Below are 15,428 nucleotides of genomic sequence, written 5' to 3' on the forward strand. Positions count from 1 at the left end.
TTTTGCCAACATAACAAAGTTGTCTGTCACCACTCCCCACCCCCTCCATGCTACAGCTCAGTCTCTCCTGCCTCACTTCCTGTGTCTCTTTTCCAACTGCTTTCAAATGAATAAAAGATTTTACAGCTTCTTTATCAATACTCTGCAGGTTTCAATCCAGCCTTTTTGTAGATTCAAACAAAGTCCCCAAAGGGGATTTGTTCCCTCTTCTTTCTCCTTTCTGTTCAATACCTTTGAACCATTTTAAACTTAACACATCAGAACTGTTTTTAAACGCAGGGACCCAGTAATTGACTCACAGATGTGAGTTTGAGCATTGCCACTGTGCTGGCACTCCAGACCATTGCAGATCACGGGGAAGACAAATCACCTTCAACTTGAATTCAATTTCATTTCCTCTGTCCCAGTGAAACTTTTTTTTTTTTTTTTTTTTTTTTTACCTGTCAGCCTCACGTTCATTGGGAACAAAGAAGCAGCCTCCTTGATTCTGACCTAGGTGGAATATATCGTTGGGGAGGTTCTGAGAGATGGATGTGGGGCCACTTTGGACTGGCCCTTTGCCCTGGGACATGGTTGTTGATTGGATTCCAGCAATACAATTGGTTTTCTGTCTTAAAGTCCTTACCTTTCACTTTGGGGAATGAAGTGTCCAAACCACAAAGGCAAAAGGGGAGAAGTCCAAATGCTTTCAGTTGGATTTGTGCTTTCTGCTTCATCCTCTACCTCATTCTATCAGGGAATCAATTTCAGAGGTGCTCCTCTAAACAGGGAAAATGCTTAACAAAGCAATCCTTTTGAAATGTCCAGTGGGCAATGTCAATTTTAGAATGGACAGTAAATATAAATGAGGAATATTCAATGTATATCAACCTTTGGAGATTTAATGTGCACAAGTAGGCTGATCAGGTGGGGTGGGGGAAGGTTGGAGGTTCTGACAACACATCCCAGGTCTGTCATCTTTGTTATTTTAGTAATGGTGGCTCATTGAGTGTACATTAAAACTAGATTCCATTTTTATGTTTTAGTTCTTAGAGGCTAATCTACCCTAAGTCATGAATAAACAAAATACTTGTTGGAGGTGCATTGGGGAAATAAGGGTAACTACAGAGTTCTAACAAGATTTACTGAAGCTCAGATCAGTCAATGGTCACATTAAATCAGGGGGCTTGGCAACAAATCATGACACCAAACTTGAATTGGCATAAGCAAAAAATAGTATTTATTGGAAGGCTAGTAAAACAGGTGATAGAATTAAAGGAGATGAGAAATCAGGTCAAAAAGGCCAGGACAAGTCCATGAAACCCAGGAATGAAAAATAGATCTTTAAAGATCACAAGGATGATCTCCTCTCTCTTACTTCTGTCTTTGACCTTACTTTCTCTTTGTAAATCCCCCCTCCCTCTGCAGGTTCATTTGGAACTTTCAGGTTCATCTTGCAAAGCTTCACCAGTGAGAGGAAAAGGGAATCTTGGGGATCTTTTCCCACTTCCCTAGTATCAGAATTCTCTGGGGAAAGGGCTCTGATTGGTCAGATTTGGGTCACTGCCCAGCTGGTCAAAGATTTTTATATTTTGATTCATTTCATCATCACTAAGGCCTTTGAGGGAGACATTCATTCTCATTTTACAGATCAAACACTAGGGCCCAGAGAAGCTAAGAGCTTTTGCATGTTCACATGTCCAAGCCCTGGACCAATTCTTAAGGCTAGAGATGCAGACTTGGGAAGACCTTACTCAGGGCAGTGTGCTTGGGAGGAGAGTGACTCCCCAAAGAAGTGTGGGTAACACATGCTTGCCCTTGGGGCCAGCGGTTGAGAGGTAGCCACTCCAATTTCTGTTTGTATGTTTATGACTTGGGGAGGAAATACGGGAAACTGTCGAGACTGTTTATTGAAGACAAATAAGTGACAGGTTTTTAGATTGTCTGGCTTAGTTCTAGACACTGAGATGCATATAATCATGATACCCTCATTTTATTTACTGGAAATAAAGGTCCAGAGAGCTTAATTTGCTCAGTCATTACATTGATACAGGAAGGAGCGAGTGCAGATGCTTGCTGGTTCTTCCTAAGAACCAGCGTTCTTGATCATTAGGCAATCTTGCCTTGCACCATACTTCACCAGGTAACCCTTCCAAAAACACAAATTTATGCCGGGCATTCCCTTAATTAAACAGTCATCTCCAGCCTTTGCTTACTGGGTGAAATTTAATTTCCTTGTCCTGGTTGACAGACTCGTCCCTCCATTTCCCCTGCTCCCTGTTTTCCCTAACGAAACCCACCACTACATCTCACCCACAGTATGTACTTCTCAAGCTGTGGGAATTGGTCCAGGGCTTGGACATGTAACACGAGTCTGACAGTCAGAACCCTTGCTATCACCCACAGTACGCACAGCTCCCTAACCAGTCCCACAGTAGAACATCGTCCTTGTAGTTCACCATCTTTCCACCCCCACATGCCTCAGTGTAGCAAATATGTGGCAAAGGATGTCCCAAGCCCTTCAAAGTTTCTAATCCTCTGGTTGATAATTCCAGAAATGTCCTTAAAAATTTTATCATGATTAAAACAAATCAGTAGATCTTGAAAAAACTCACTGCTTTCCTCCCTCTCTTGCCCAGCCCTATCTTGCCCTGCCCTCCCTTTTCCATTATCTCCCTGCTCCCCCCAACAGCAGGGTGTTGAAGGTTTGTTCTTATTTAAGAGAATGTCTATTGAACCTGGATGATCTTTTGTTCTGGGAATCCCGGGGAGTGTGCCCATCATAGATCTGCTTTTGTTTAGGTGGCCCAAGAGTATTCCAAAGTTGTCACAGCAAAGTCCTGGAAAATGACATGTCTCCCAAGTGGCTTTTTGTGACTGCATTACCCTCTATTGGTTTCTCACAGTTCTGGGACTTATTTGCTCCCCAAAGTGAGATTGCTGGCCAGGCTGTTTAGAGGATTTGAGCTCTATGTGTGCTTGGTGGAAATTATGTGTCCTGGCAATCACCAAACAGGATGGGACCCACCCATGTGCCAAGTGGACTGGGGTAGCAGTTGACTAAGAGACCTGGAGTAAAGAGGGCATCAGAAAGGTGGGTCAAGGTGAGGGATGTAGCAGAGCACTGTGACTGGAGCAGGCATGACAAGAGCTGGTAAAACCTACCCAAAGCAGCCCAGCCCATGGACCCAGAAAGAGCACTGGACTGGGAGTTGGCAGACCAGTGTTTCCTTCACGACTCTGCCACTGACTCATTGTGAATCTACAAGCAAGTCACATCCATTTGGTGATGTGTAGTTTCTTATCTACCAAATAGTTGACATCAATATTTCCAAATTTTAAATACTCTCATATGACCATCACCCAATAATGGCAGGCCTGTGTGAGAGCTACTTTAATGCTCAATGGCCATCTGGACATAAGTTCAGTTCCAGTTCCACAGAAACACTAGCAGTTTGTGTTTTCTCTACTGCTGTTAAAGAGAGTGTCCATTGCAGATCTGCTCAAAGGATTGTTCAGGAAGTAGCTCTGGACCAAGTGAGTGAAGGAGGAAGATGCTGCTCATTTCAGAACAACTTTCTTTGTGTGTGTGTGTGTTTATTGCGTTAATCTTGGTTGACAACACTGTCCATAATTCCGGGATTCAGGTTCACACCTCTTTAGATGTATGTTATCACACCACACCCATCACCAAGGCACCCTTAGTCCTTCACTGTGGTCCATTGGGCCCCCTCCTCCCTTACAGTTCTTTCTTTTTTTCTTTTTAAAGATTTATTTATTTATGCATACAAGAGCTGGGGTATAGGCCAGAGGTGCAGGAGGGTGAGAGGACTCACCAGAGACAGAGTGGGGAGCAGAACAGGTGGATCTACTGAAATACACAGCTGAGGAGAGCAGCGGGCAAGACAGGAGAGATCTACTGCACCATGTGGGTAGCTCCCTGATGGGGGATCGAACTTGTGCTGCAGTGGCTGCAAATTGCTTCTTAGTGCTGAGACTTAACCCCTTGTACCACCAGGGAGGCCACCTTACAGTTCTTTCTTGATGAAGAATATGGTGCATTGTCAGAGGGCTTAGGATTCACACAGGTCTGGGTTCATATCATGGCTCCATCACTTGATACTGAGCCAAAGTTTATTCAGTGTGGGCAGTATTTTCTTCTTTCCAGTGCAGTTGTGAGGGCTGAGTAACATCATACCTGAAGCTCCCTGCACATGGCAGGTTTGCAGTGATTGGAGGAAAAGGATGGAAGGAGCCAGGTAGGCACGGGCTTAAATTCAGATGAACCTTGACTTTGTCAAGAACTAAGTAGTAAGTTGTCTGATCTAATTTCTTGGCCACTGAAATGCTTATTGTGAGACTTATCATTACTTTAGGTTTGTGGAGTTTGTAACGAGTTTTTTCACCTATGATTCAATAGTTGTGTTGGTGTGTGTTTTAAACAGAAAGAATTTTCTTGCGTGTATAAGCAAGTCAGAAAAAATTATATTTTATAACATCCTCTCCAGTTGCATTTTTCTATTAAAAAAAAGGAATACTTACTATCATGTTGGGGAAGACCTTTGTGGACTCACTGATCAGCTCGGTTTCCATTTCCACAGAGATTGCATGATATAATTGACACCTCTAGAAAGTCAAAGTCTTTGCTTTGACATCTTTTTTGGGGGAACCCAAACTGAGGTCCTCTGGGAAGTGGACCAGATGCCTTAACAGAGGAAGAAGGGGGTGTGGGGCTATGCAAGTGTCTTTTCATTTTCTGCAATGACTGACAAATGTCACTAGATGTGGTGACCAGAAAGGGAAAATGCTTCCTATGATTGATGCCATGGGGTTAAGTTTGGAAATTTTCAATCTTCAAATTTTGAAAACCAGTCCTAACTCCCAGTGGCCCTAGAAGGATGGGGCAGATCTTAACTTTCACCACTCCCTCTTCTGGTGCAGTCTGGAGCTTTGCTCCCCCTCGTGAGATGCAACCATAAGCTAAGTGAAGGGACAGGAACAGGAACCTTAACTTCCTCTTCTTCATTGTCCCCTCATTGGAAAACCATGTCTTTTTATATATTTGTAATTGTTGAGACTCTGAAAGAAATAATGGTCTGATTCTTTTAAGAGTGTAGCAGGTGTGTTAAAGAGGACCATTTTCTCTGGTTGGAGAAGTTCCCTGTGTGACTCGGGAACATTTGTCTTTAATTTGTGACTCTGGGAAGAAGGGAAGCAGGGAGCATCCAGGGATGCAGAGGAAGCATTGACCATTTTTCTTGAGGTCCCTGGGGAGCAGATGCTGAGAGATCCCTTATAGAGAATTATCACCCCATCATGGAATCAGATTGAGGATTCTTCCACCTGTCACCCTCCCAGCCCACACCTCACATTGTTGACAGGACTGACCGCTTATCTCCCCATTCTTCATCCCCCGCCCGCCCCACCAAAAAACTCCCAGCTTACAAAGTTCAAGCTCTAAACCTGAGCGCAAGTCCCTTCACCACCCTTGCTAGCTCCCCACTCCAGCCTCTTCCCCATGGCATTTCATGGGCTGTCCAGAGGCCCTGCTTTTGTGTATGACACTCCTGTGCCCAAATGCCCTTCCTTGTGTTGCTTCCCTGGTGGAGTCCTACTTACCCAACAAGGCAGAACTTAAATGTTTCCCAGACACATCCAGGCATAAATGAGTATAACTCACTTCTCTGTGCTTCTTCAGGCTCCCCCTGCTATCCTCACCACTCCGAATTATGATTCTGTGTAATTGTCCAGCTCTGATGGGATGTGGCTCCCTGCAGGTGTCACTATGTCAGACTCATTCTGTCTCTCTGGAGGGGGTACAGTGCCTGGTCCATGATGGACACCTAGTGTAGGTTTGTGGAAAATAATTGGATGGCCTTGATCTTGGTATTTTTTTTTTCTTCACATGTTTTTTCTTTTCACCTAGACCTTAAACACCTAGGGAGTAGGTGTGATTTATTTCAGACTCGTTTTATAATCATTATTGCTTCCTACCTCTCCCACAGTCCCTCTGCCAGGCTGGGCACGTTATTGTGTGTGATAAGTGGCTGTTGGATAAGAGAATAGATGACATTCATTCTTCTAGCTGTAGAGCACAGTGTCTTTTATTTCACATGGATATGCTGTCAGAGAATATTTTTATCCTGTCATGCTTAGAAAGCTGGGTCCTTGATCCAGGTCATTTCGAAGTCAAAAGTGATATAGTCTCCAGATCCTTGTGCTCAGGGAGAATCCCTGGCAGAGCCCCCTTCTTCTGGAGAGGTGACATGTACTTTTACAGCACGTCTCGCACACCTGTGGGGTGACGAAAGGGTAATTTAACACCTGTCCAGTCCTACCTTGAGGCTCTCCAAGTGGGTTAATGGGATGCTGGGCACAGGTTAAGAGTTGGAGTCCCCCCGCCAACCAGCACCACCCCTGCCGTGGTCCCTGCTGCCTGCATGCCAAAGCTGGCTTTGCTGGTGCTGGTGCACCCCCTCTCTTGTGGGTCCCTCGAGCACTGTGCAGGGCAGTGCTCAAGGACTGCTGGTGGGGAGCTGTTTACAGGCTGTGTCCCTGTGAGCACTGCAATGCGTCGCCGCGGTCACTGTAGTCTCCCGGATCCAGGCATCTACTAGGCAGAGGTACCCCAGTTTTATTGAAGCTTGCGAGACAAGTCATGGAGAAAGATAACCCAAAATATGAAATGAAATATGTTGGATTTACCAAACAGCACTTTATTTTTCTATTTATTTTATTGAGGTAATATCGGCTTACGACACTGCATAATTCAGAGGTACAGGTTGATACTTCTTCGGCCAAACAGCGCTTTAATGATGATTATGCTTTCAAGTTACATATTATCCAGCTTGGGTATGATGTTAATTTCCTATCGGAACGGGTACCCCCTGAGCTGGCCAGCCAGAGCTTTCAGGGCTTCAGTACTAGGGATGCAGGCCTTCGTGTTACTTCTAATACAGTCACATCCTGTGCTTGATTAATACCGATGAGGGAGTGGAGGAGATATAAAGATAGAGGTAGAAAGAGGGAAGAGGAAGAGAGGGAGAGAGAGAGGGCCAATTTGTGATTCACTTTGTCTGTGGATGACGCTGTTCTCAATGAGCACACTCCCAGTCATGTCCTGGCTTGGGGATAGGCCAGCCAGGTCTGCACTGCTCTTGGTACTCGTGAGCCTCTTACAGGGGAGACCCAGGCTATGATCCCGCTGTCTGTAGCGCGTGCTTCTTCCACCCTGTCTTTCTCACTACACCCTGTCCATTACGAACCCCTTAGATGTGGTCACATCTTTTATGAGCAGGACTGTACATTCCAAATGAGGAAAGCTGTAGTTCATGAACTATGTAAGGGATTCTCAGAGGACAATTTTAACAAAATTTTTTTCCTTATGTGCTGAACTTTAGACCCCAATTTCTAGGTCAGGTGCACCTCTACTGGAATGGTAACACTAATGATGAGAACAATATAAACAGTAATGAGGGCATCACTCACTGTTTCCTTACTCAGCTAGGCCGCAACGAGAGCTGCATGTGGCCTGTCTGCATTTTATCGTCACAATGATTGTGATACTGATCCGTACACTCTTTGCATAGTAGGTGTGTGAGGTGTCTCTTTTCTTTCTAGTCTCATAATTATAATCCCAGCAAGTAACACAATGCCTGGTGTGTGCGTATGTATGCATGTGCACGCGCGTGCCCGTGCACACACACACACACACACAAGCCATTCTGTCTTCATTGGAACATCATCCTGCAACCTCAGCAATAGAATTCAGCATCAGTTTCCCGCTTCCTCACACTATCTTCCTAAGTGGTTTTCAACCCTTAGGTTCTGTTCTAATTACACAAATGATGGTTTTGCTTTGGAAAAATAGGAAAATGACTCAAGCAAAAAGTATAAAAAGAAATTCCAATGTGTTACACTGTGTATGTGTTACAGAACAGAAGCACACTCTACGTTCCATTGGCATTTTATTTTCTTAAATGATGAAGAATATTTTCCCATGTCAAAAATATTTTAATGGTACACATTTCACTAACATAAATATAGTGGCATTAAAACAGAAAAGAAAGGTCTATACTGAAGACATTATGAACAAATTGGCTTGAAAAAGGTCCAGTGATTGAGGAAGTATGAGAAACAGACAGGTCAGAGCTCGTCACTGCTGAAACGGGGGTGGGAGGCAGAGTTGCCTGGCTCTCCTGATTTTGCATGTGTTGGTAACTTTCCACACTGAAAGTATGGAAATAAAAGCAAGGTCTAAATGACATCTAAGAAGAGGCTTCTGAGACAAGGGATAGAGATAGAAAGTGTTGAATTTATGCTTTTGATCCCCAAAACAACATATTATTTAGAATCATTCAGTCTCTTCAGAATTCCAAGATCTTTGAGCTGTCAAATTGCACTGGAAAAATCTGTCTTTATTATTTTCCATTCTGTCCAAATGGATTCGCATTTTAAGCTCATGCTTGATGTCAAGTCTAAATTGGAGCTAATTGAGACGTGCAGGAACATGCAAGCACACTCCAGCCTCGTTGGGGACCACATGAGCTTATCCATTTGGAGCTCTGCAGGCAAATGGGAGTTTCTGGGGAGTGGAGGGGGCACAGCCCTGCCCTATCTGTCTATCTGTAGCTCCTGTGGGCCTTGGCCTGTCAGTTCACCTGTCTAAGCCTCAGCTCTCTAATCTATAAGCAGAACAGATTCAAACCAAATGAACTTTACAGCTTCTCTCTGCTCAGAGATAACTAGGTTCTACTCAGGGAAGCCCTTTCACCACTTTGCTGTGCAATATGCAAATCAGCTGAATTTGGTAATTGGACAGAGCTGATGGGAACAATTTAATAATCTTTGATAACATTGCACAAAGTAATTGTTCAATTATTTCAAACGGTTCAGTTCAGGAAGTACAACGGAGGGGGTGTTGTCCACAGAAATTACCTCTGCATATTAATCACCTCATCCAGGAGAGGCCAGAAGAGAATGAACACTGAGGGATGGGAGTGTGTTTTGGTTTGAATTCTGATTAACTGTACTTTCATCTGAACATTTTAAAGCCGTGCTTTGGTCTATGGATGTTGACTGAGTTCTGTTATCAGGATTTTAATTAACACCAGGTAGAGAAGGGGAAGCCGGATGACATGCTATTACTTCTGTTTGATTTAAAGTCAACGCTGGGGACTCTTCTTGGAGGAGCTGTTGAAATTGTCTTATCTTGTGCATTCCAAGGATAGCTGTTTCATGTAAATGTCATTTCTGCTGTCCAAAATGTTACAACACACGCCAGCACAATGGAACTACAGTCTTGTTCCAAGAGACACAAGGGAGCCAGCAAGCTTTTGATCAAAGGCACGATTTGAACATCAAAGTAATACCTCTTCTGTTAAATTCAGGATCAAGACTGCATAAAGGCATGGAGACTGGCTTTAGTGATAGCCCAGCCTCCTATGCTGGGAAGTACCTGAATTTCCAACACTTAATCCATCTGCGGAAAACTGGCTGGAAAGGGGAACTTGGTGATGTGGAATCATTTGTCACATGTACCAGTCAGTACACTTGTAGTCAGTCTGTATATGTTCATCTGCTCCTGTGCACACTTCTTTCCTGGGATTGAGAAGCTGGACTGTTGTCACCCCCACTACCGAAGTAGTGGCTATGAGACTTTGGAGTATGGTGGACCTTAGTTCAAATCTATACTGACCCATTTGACAGAGCCAGCTATGTGACTTTATGTGAATTACCTTGCCCCTCCAGGTCATCATTTCCTTATCTACAAAATTAAAAGAATAATATCTGATGCATGAAGGTAGAGATAGATAGATTTAGCTCTAGATGATGTATATACATATTGTGGTATGTTCATAGCATGGAATATTACACAGCAATAAAAATTCCTGGGACTCACTGGTGGTGAAAGGGGTTAAGAAGCAACCTATGGAGCTATTGGCAGCCATTGCAGCACAAGTTCGATTCCCTGACTGGTCAGGGAGCTACCCCCATAGTGCAGCAAACCTCTCCTGACTCGTCCCTACTCCCCTCAGCAGTGTATTTCAGTTAGTCCTCCTCTTCTGCTCCCCACTCTGTCTCTGGTGAATCCTCTCACCAGCCCCTGCACCTCTGACCTGTACCGTTCCCCGCACCTCACCCTCATACACCTCTTGTATGCATAAATAAATAACTCTTTAAAAATAATGAATGATTGCTAACACAATAAAGTAATGAATGTCAAAAATATTATGTTGAGAGAGAGAAATCAGACATTAAATATTATATATTGTGCAAGATAAGAATGTAAGCTATGGTCTTAGAAGTCAGATTAATGGCCACCTAGGTATGTTGACTAGGAAGAGGAATTGGAGCACTATCTGAGGGTGCGAGAATGTCCTATATCTTGACTCGAGCAGTGGTTACCTAGGTGTGTACATGTGAAAATCCTCCAAAACATACTCTATGAAATGTAGACCTCAACTTAAAAGATTGACTATTTGAGATACCTACATCAGTAGAATCTCACATTGTTCTTCTGTGACTGTTGTATTTCACTTAGCACAGTGTTTTTAAGGTTTATCCATATTGATGCATGTAGCAGGTTTTCTTTTTTTTCCAAGTCTGTCTAGTATTCCATTATTTGTATTTTGAAATTGGAACCCTTGTACACTGTCACTGGGAATGTAAAATGGTGCAGCTGCTATAGAAAACGGTGTGAAGATTCCTCAAAAAATAAAAATGGATCTACCATATGATCCAGCAATTCGACTTCTGAATAGTTATCCAAGAGAACTGACATCAGGAAATCAAAGAGGTATTTGCATTCCTATGTTCATGCAGCATTATTCACAAAAGCCAGATGTGGAAATGATCTAAATGTCCATTCATGGATGAAGGGATGAACTACATACAAATGTATGACAAATGAAATGCCTGCACTTGATGGTTATTTGGCAGAGGGGCGGTGGCTATTCCCCCCACCATTCCTGCCACCCAATTCTTGGTTCAATTATGTGATTGCCTAAGTCAAGGCTCCATGGTTGCATGTTTCTCCCACAATGAACTTATTTTTAGCTACTGTGCTTCTGGCTAGAACCTAGGCACCCTTTGCATCCTTATGGACTTGCTCACATGTCTTAGGTCAGTGATGCATCCAGGTTTCCTGGTGAGAAGTAGTGGCTTCAAGGCCTTCCAGCAGCAGATGGAGGATTTAGACATCACCCCACCTGCCTGTGGCATAAGCAGTTGTTCTGGTCAGCAGTCCAGAGAAGCTGATGGAAATAAGCAAAGAGCCCTGGAGTAGGAATTAGGAGACCTGGGTCAGAGCTCCTGCTCCTTGGTTTGTAGATTATGTGTGTGCCATTTACTCTCCCTGAGCCTCAGTAACCCCATCTGTAAAATGGAGACCATAATAACGTCTCTCAGGGATGTTCTGAGAGATGAATGGGAGCCTGGATAGAAAGACCTTGCTGACGTCTGTTGTAACAACCCACTGGAAAGTGAGAACTGGGAGTGCAGAGACCGTATGTGAGGATTGTGTGTTCTTTCTTTTACTTAAGATTCCAAATGGCATTCAAATTACTAATCTCCACGATTGCTTTTATTTATTTATTTATTTTTAAGATTTATTTATTTATACAAGCACTGGGTACAGTCAGAAGCGCGGGGAGGGTGAGAGAATTCAGCAGAGCCAGAGCAGGGAGCAGAACAGGCAGAAGGACGTAAGTACACTGCTGAGGGGAGCAGCGGGCGGCAGGAGAGGTCTGCGCGCCATGTGGGACCCTCCTCCAGTGTTCGGGGAGCAGCCGGGGATCGGGAGGCCCTTCACAATTGTTTTAAATACTACATACTTCATCCTTGGGTTGGCATATCTGTTACAGGGCCATTTTTATTAGAAAGCCATATACTGACTATCTGAATGAATCTTTGTTCCTTTTGATTTATAAATGGATAAATTTCTAGGGGAGTGCTTATTGGGAGCGGGGGGGGGTGGCGGATTATATTCCCTATTCTGATTCCTTAAGTGCATTTTCATATTGCTTTCTTATAACATTGTGCAAATTTTAGCATAACTTCCCCGGCATGGATTTTAATCATATTTTTAAATAGAAAAAGCAAAGCTTTTACAAAAACAGGCATCACTCAGTTAGCTGAGTATTTTTTTTTTCCATACTCATGGTATTGCAATTATCACATTAAGTGGTAAACAATTATTTTTCAGACTGTCTCCCATCCCTACCCCATCCAGATATGAACTGCATGAGGGTCTCTGGTTATCTTGAGGGCTGAACATAGTAAGGTGACAATAATTGTTGGTTGAAATCATCTCTTTTATCTTACCTAACACAGCAGTCACTTTTTAGTGTTTTGAAATAAAATTTAAATTTAGTTTTACCCCAGAGCAGTAGGTGTTGGATTAGAACTAAGCTTCTGTTGGACCCTGATCACTTCTAGGAAACAGAGGCTCTGAGATTTATCAAAGCACCACGACATTCCTGTGAGGAGGTGTGGGCAGTGCTTCTCAGCCTGACACTTTGCAGAGGAAATTTGGGTTCCGAGCCCAGTAAACTGATTCCGGATAAGATATTTCCCATCAAAGGCTCACGGATGCAGGTTGGGAGGTGTCTGTAATATATGTATCACCCTACTTTGTCAAATCTAGGCTAAAGAAACAATGGCTGAATATGCATCCTGGATCTCCTTGCAACAGTGGGGGCTGTGTTCAAAGGATGGTTTTGAGAAACTTATTTGAAGCTGAAAACCAGCCTGAGATAAGGACTGGTGTGGCGAGGAAGCTGTGTGGAGAATGCTTCCATTGTGGTTTCAGGAGGGTCAATGAACGAGCTGGGGAGGCTGAAGGGAAGGCGGAGGCTGGTAGGAAGATGAGTGATATCACTCAGGCTTCTGTTGGGGGACACTTTGACATAACAAAGAAGATATGCTTGCTATGATACAGGAAAAGAAATAAAACTGAAGCTAGGAAGACTAGCTACCAGATGCCAGGGAGCAGGAGGAGAGAGGGCACCTCCTGCAGGGAGATGGGGCAGGAAAGAGGGGATCCACCCAGAGGGCTGTGCAGAGGGGACAGCAGCCTGATGGAGGGGCAGCAGGGGCAGTGCTCCCTGGTATGCTGCTGCTGCCTCAGCCACTCACCCTCCAGCCTGGCCCACCCACCCCCCTTCACCATGTCCCAGCCTTGATCCAGCTGGCCTCCGGCCAAGATCTCTGACGTGGTTGCCTCACCTCCGTCTCTCTTTCCAACATCCCATCTTTCTAGCTGCTACCCAGAGTGAGTGACCTTTCAAAGAAATTCATCTGAGTTCATCACTTTTCCACTGAAAAACCTCTAATGGTTCCCATGACTTCGAAGGGTATCTGGTGTGGCCTTCAAGCCCTTCCAGCTGTTCCACAGGGACATCTCAACTTCAGTTATGCTACCCCACCCTCGGCTTCCTTCCCTCAGGTACCCGGAGTTCCTTTTTTCTAAGATCTATCTGCTTTTGTTTAAGTGATTCTGTCATCCTGGAATTCCCCTCTCCCTTTGTCTCCCTGGAAAATTCCCACTGTTCCTTCAAGGCCTAGTTCAAACTCCCCCTGCTTTAAGGCCATGTCTTTGTTCCCATTTTAACAAGATCAGAAAATTATGTTAAATGAATGAAGATCTGACTACCCCTTCGGGTAAGCGGTAGAGATGACTTTGTTAAGGGTGTAGGATAAAGGGGAGACAGATACAGAGTTATGTGCTGGCCAGTTAATAGGACTGATCATATCTTGAGTCTCACAGACTCAAGGTGAGGTGACTGGACCCCTGAGGTCACCCAAATAGCTCCCGAATCCACATCTTTCCGATTCCCAGGATCTGACATTGCATTATATTAAGGTTTCCCAAGGCCACCTAGCTTGAGAACTGGATACAAACTTGTGTGAGAAGAACCCATTTCTCCTCACCCAGGAGTGGAGAGACCCACGCGTGTGCACTCAAGGTAGAGAGAGAAGCCATCACTCAGGCACTATTCCTCTTCCTCCCGGTCCCACAGAGTCTCCTGATGTTCACACTCATGCACTCATCATTCCACAAATGTTTATTAAGCTCCCACTCCATGTGACAGAGACCTCTGCCTCGCAGGGTTTCCTCGCTAGTGAGTAGAGACAGAAAAGAAGGCAGTAGAAGGACCCATAAAGTGATGAGAGGCCACTATGCTGTGGAGGACGGTGCTGGTAGGAGGAAGCAGTGTCAAGCAGGAGCGTGTCTGAGGACTGGCTGGGCAGGTGAGGGGGAGGGAGTGAGGTACTCAGCCCAGAAGGTATCTAGGGGGCACCAGTTTTTTTTTTTTTTTTTTTAAGATTTATTTATTTATTTATACAAGCACTGGGTACAGTCAGAAGCGTGGGAGGGTGAGAATTCACCAGAGCCAGAGTGGGGAGAAGAACAGGCAGAAGGACCAACGTACACTGCTGAGGGGAGCAGCGGGCGCGGCAGGAGAGGTCTATGCGCCATGTGGGACCCTCGCCCATGGCCGGGGATCAAATGGGCGCTGCAGAGGCTGTGGGCAGCTTCGCAGCCCAGTGCTCAATTGCTGCGCCACTGGGGAGGCCCCAGTTGTTTTTTTTTTAAGATTTTTTTTTGTTTATTTATACATACAAGAACTGGGTTGTAGGCCAGAGGTGCAGGGGGTGAGAGGATTCACCAGAGACAGAATGGGGAGATCTACTGAAATATACTGCTGAGGGGAGGAACGGGCAAGACCGGAGAGGTTTGCTGTGCCATGTGGGTCACCTCCCTGGCCGGGGATTGAACTCATGCTGCAGTGGCTGCCAACGGCTCCATAGTGGGAGATTTAACCCCTTGTGCCACCAAAGAGGCCCTGGAGGGTATCTGATTTTAAGGCAACTCTGCTTCTAAGTTGCTGGTCTCTCTATCTCAAGCCAAGCAGCCTTTAGGTGTGGAGGCTCCATCGTTTGTGCTCCAATGCAATGTGGAAGATTTCTGGATATCTCCACAGTCTGATCCTTCAGTTCTTGTTTTCTTCGAGGTCTGGGGTCTGTGTGAAAGATGGGAATTCAATCTTTTTCTGAAAGGAATGGCCATATTTTGCTTATAGCCTGACTGAAGCAGATTCTTCTTTGGACAGGAACATGGATCCCGGGACACCCTGTTACTTCCCTCAGGGACAGGATTGTGGGGCCTGAGAGCTCACCAACATGGTGAGTGTTTCGAAGTTATCTTTCAGAATTAATTCAGGTGTGATTATTCACTGTATAGGGGAGATTCGCTGCCTGGCAAAACGGCAGTGTGGAATTACTGAAGCGGGAGACGCTGGCACAGGACCAAGGACGTCTCTGTTTTGCACACCTGGTTGCTGGGAGGGGGATGCCCCAAAACATGGCAGGAATGCTCATCAGAAGAGGCGGCAACCCCAAGTGCCAGATATTTGACTTTCGTGTTTGTGAGTGATTCATGAAGT

General features: G+C 44.7%; 1 long non-coding RNA gene across 2 annotated transcripts in view; it reads left to right on the plus strand.

Moving 5' to 3' along the window:
• LOC119249233 (uncharacterized) overlaps positions 1-15,428 on the plus strand; it is a 166,457-nt gene that overhangs the window by 7,963 nt on the left and 143,066 nt on the right. For both annotated transcript variants that reach the window (XR_008552474.1, XR_005126104.2), the window contains exons 2-3: positions 13,241-13,426; positions 15,096-15,168. This is a non-coding gene — a long non-coding RNA (uncharacterized LOC119249233). The remainder of the gene's footprint in view (positions 1-13,240; positions 13,427-15,095; positions 15,169-15,428) is intronic.

The sequence above is a fragment of the Talpa occidentalis genome, unplaced genomic scaffold (genome assembly GCF_014898055.3).
Source record: "Talpa occidentalis isolate TD23 unplaced genomic scaffold, MPIMG_talOcc4v2.1 talOcc4.17, whole genome shotgun sequence".
Taxonomy (NCBI): Eukaryota; Metazoa; Chordata; class Mammalia; order Eulipotyphla; family Talpidae; genus Talpa; species Talpa occidentalis.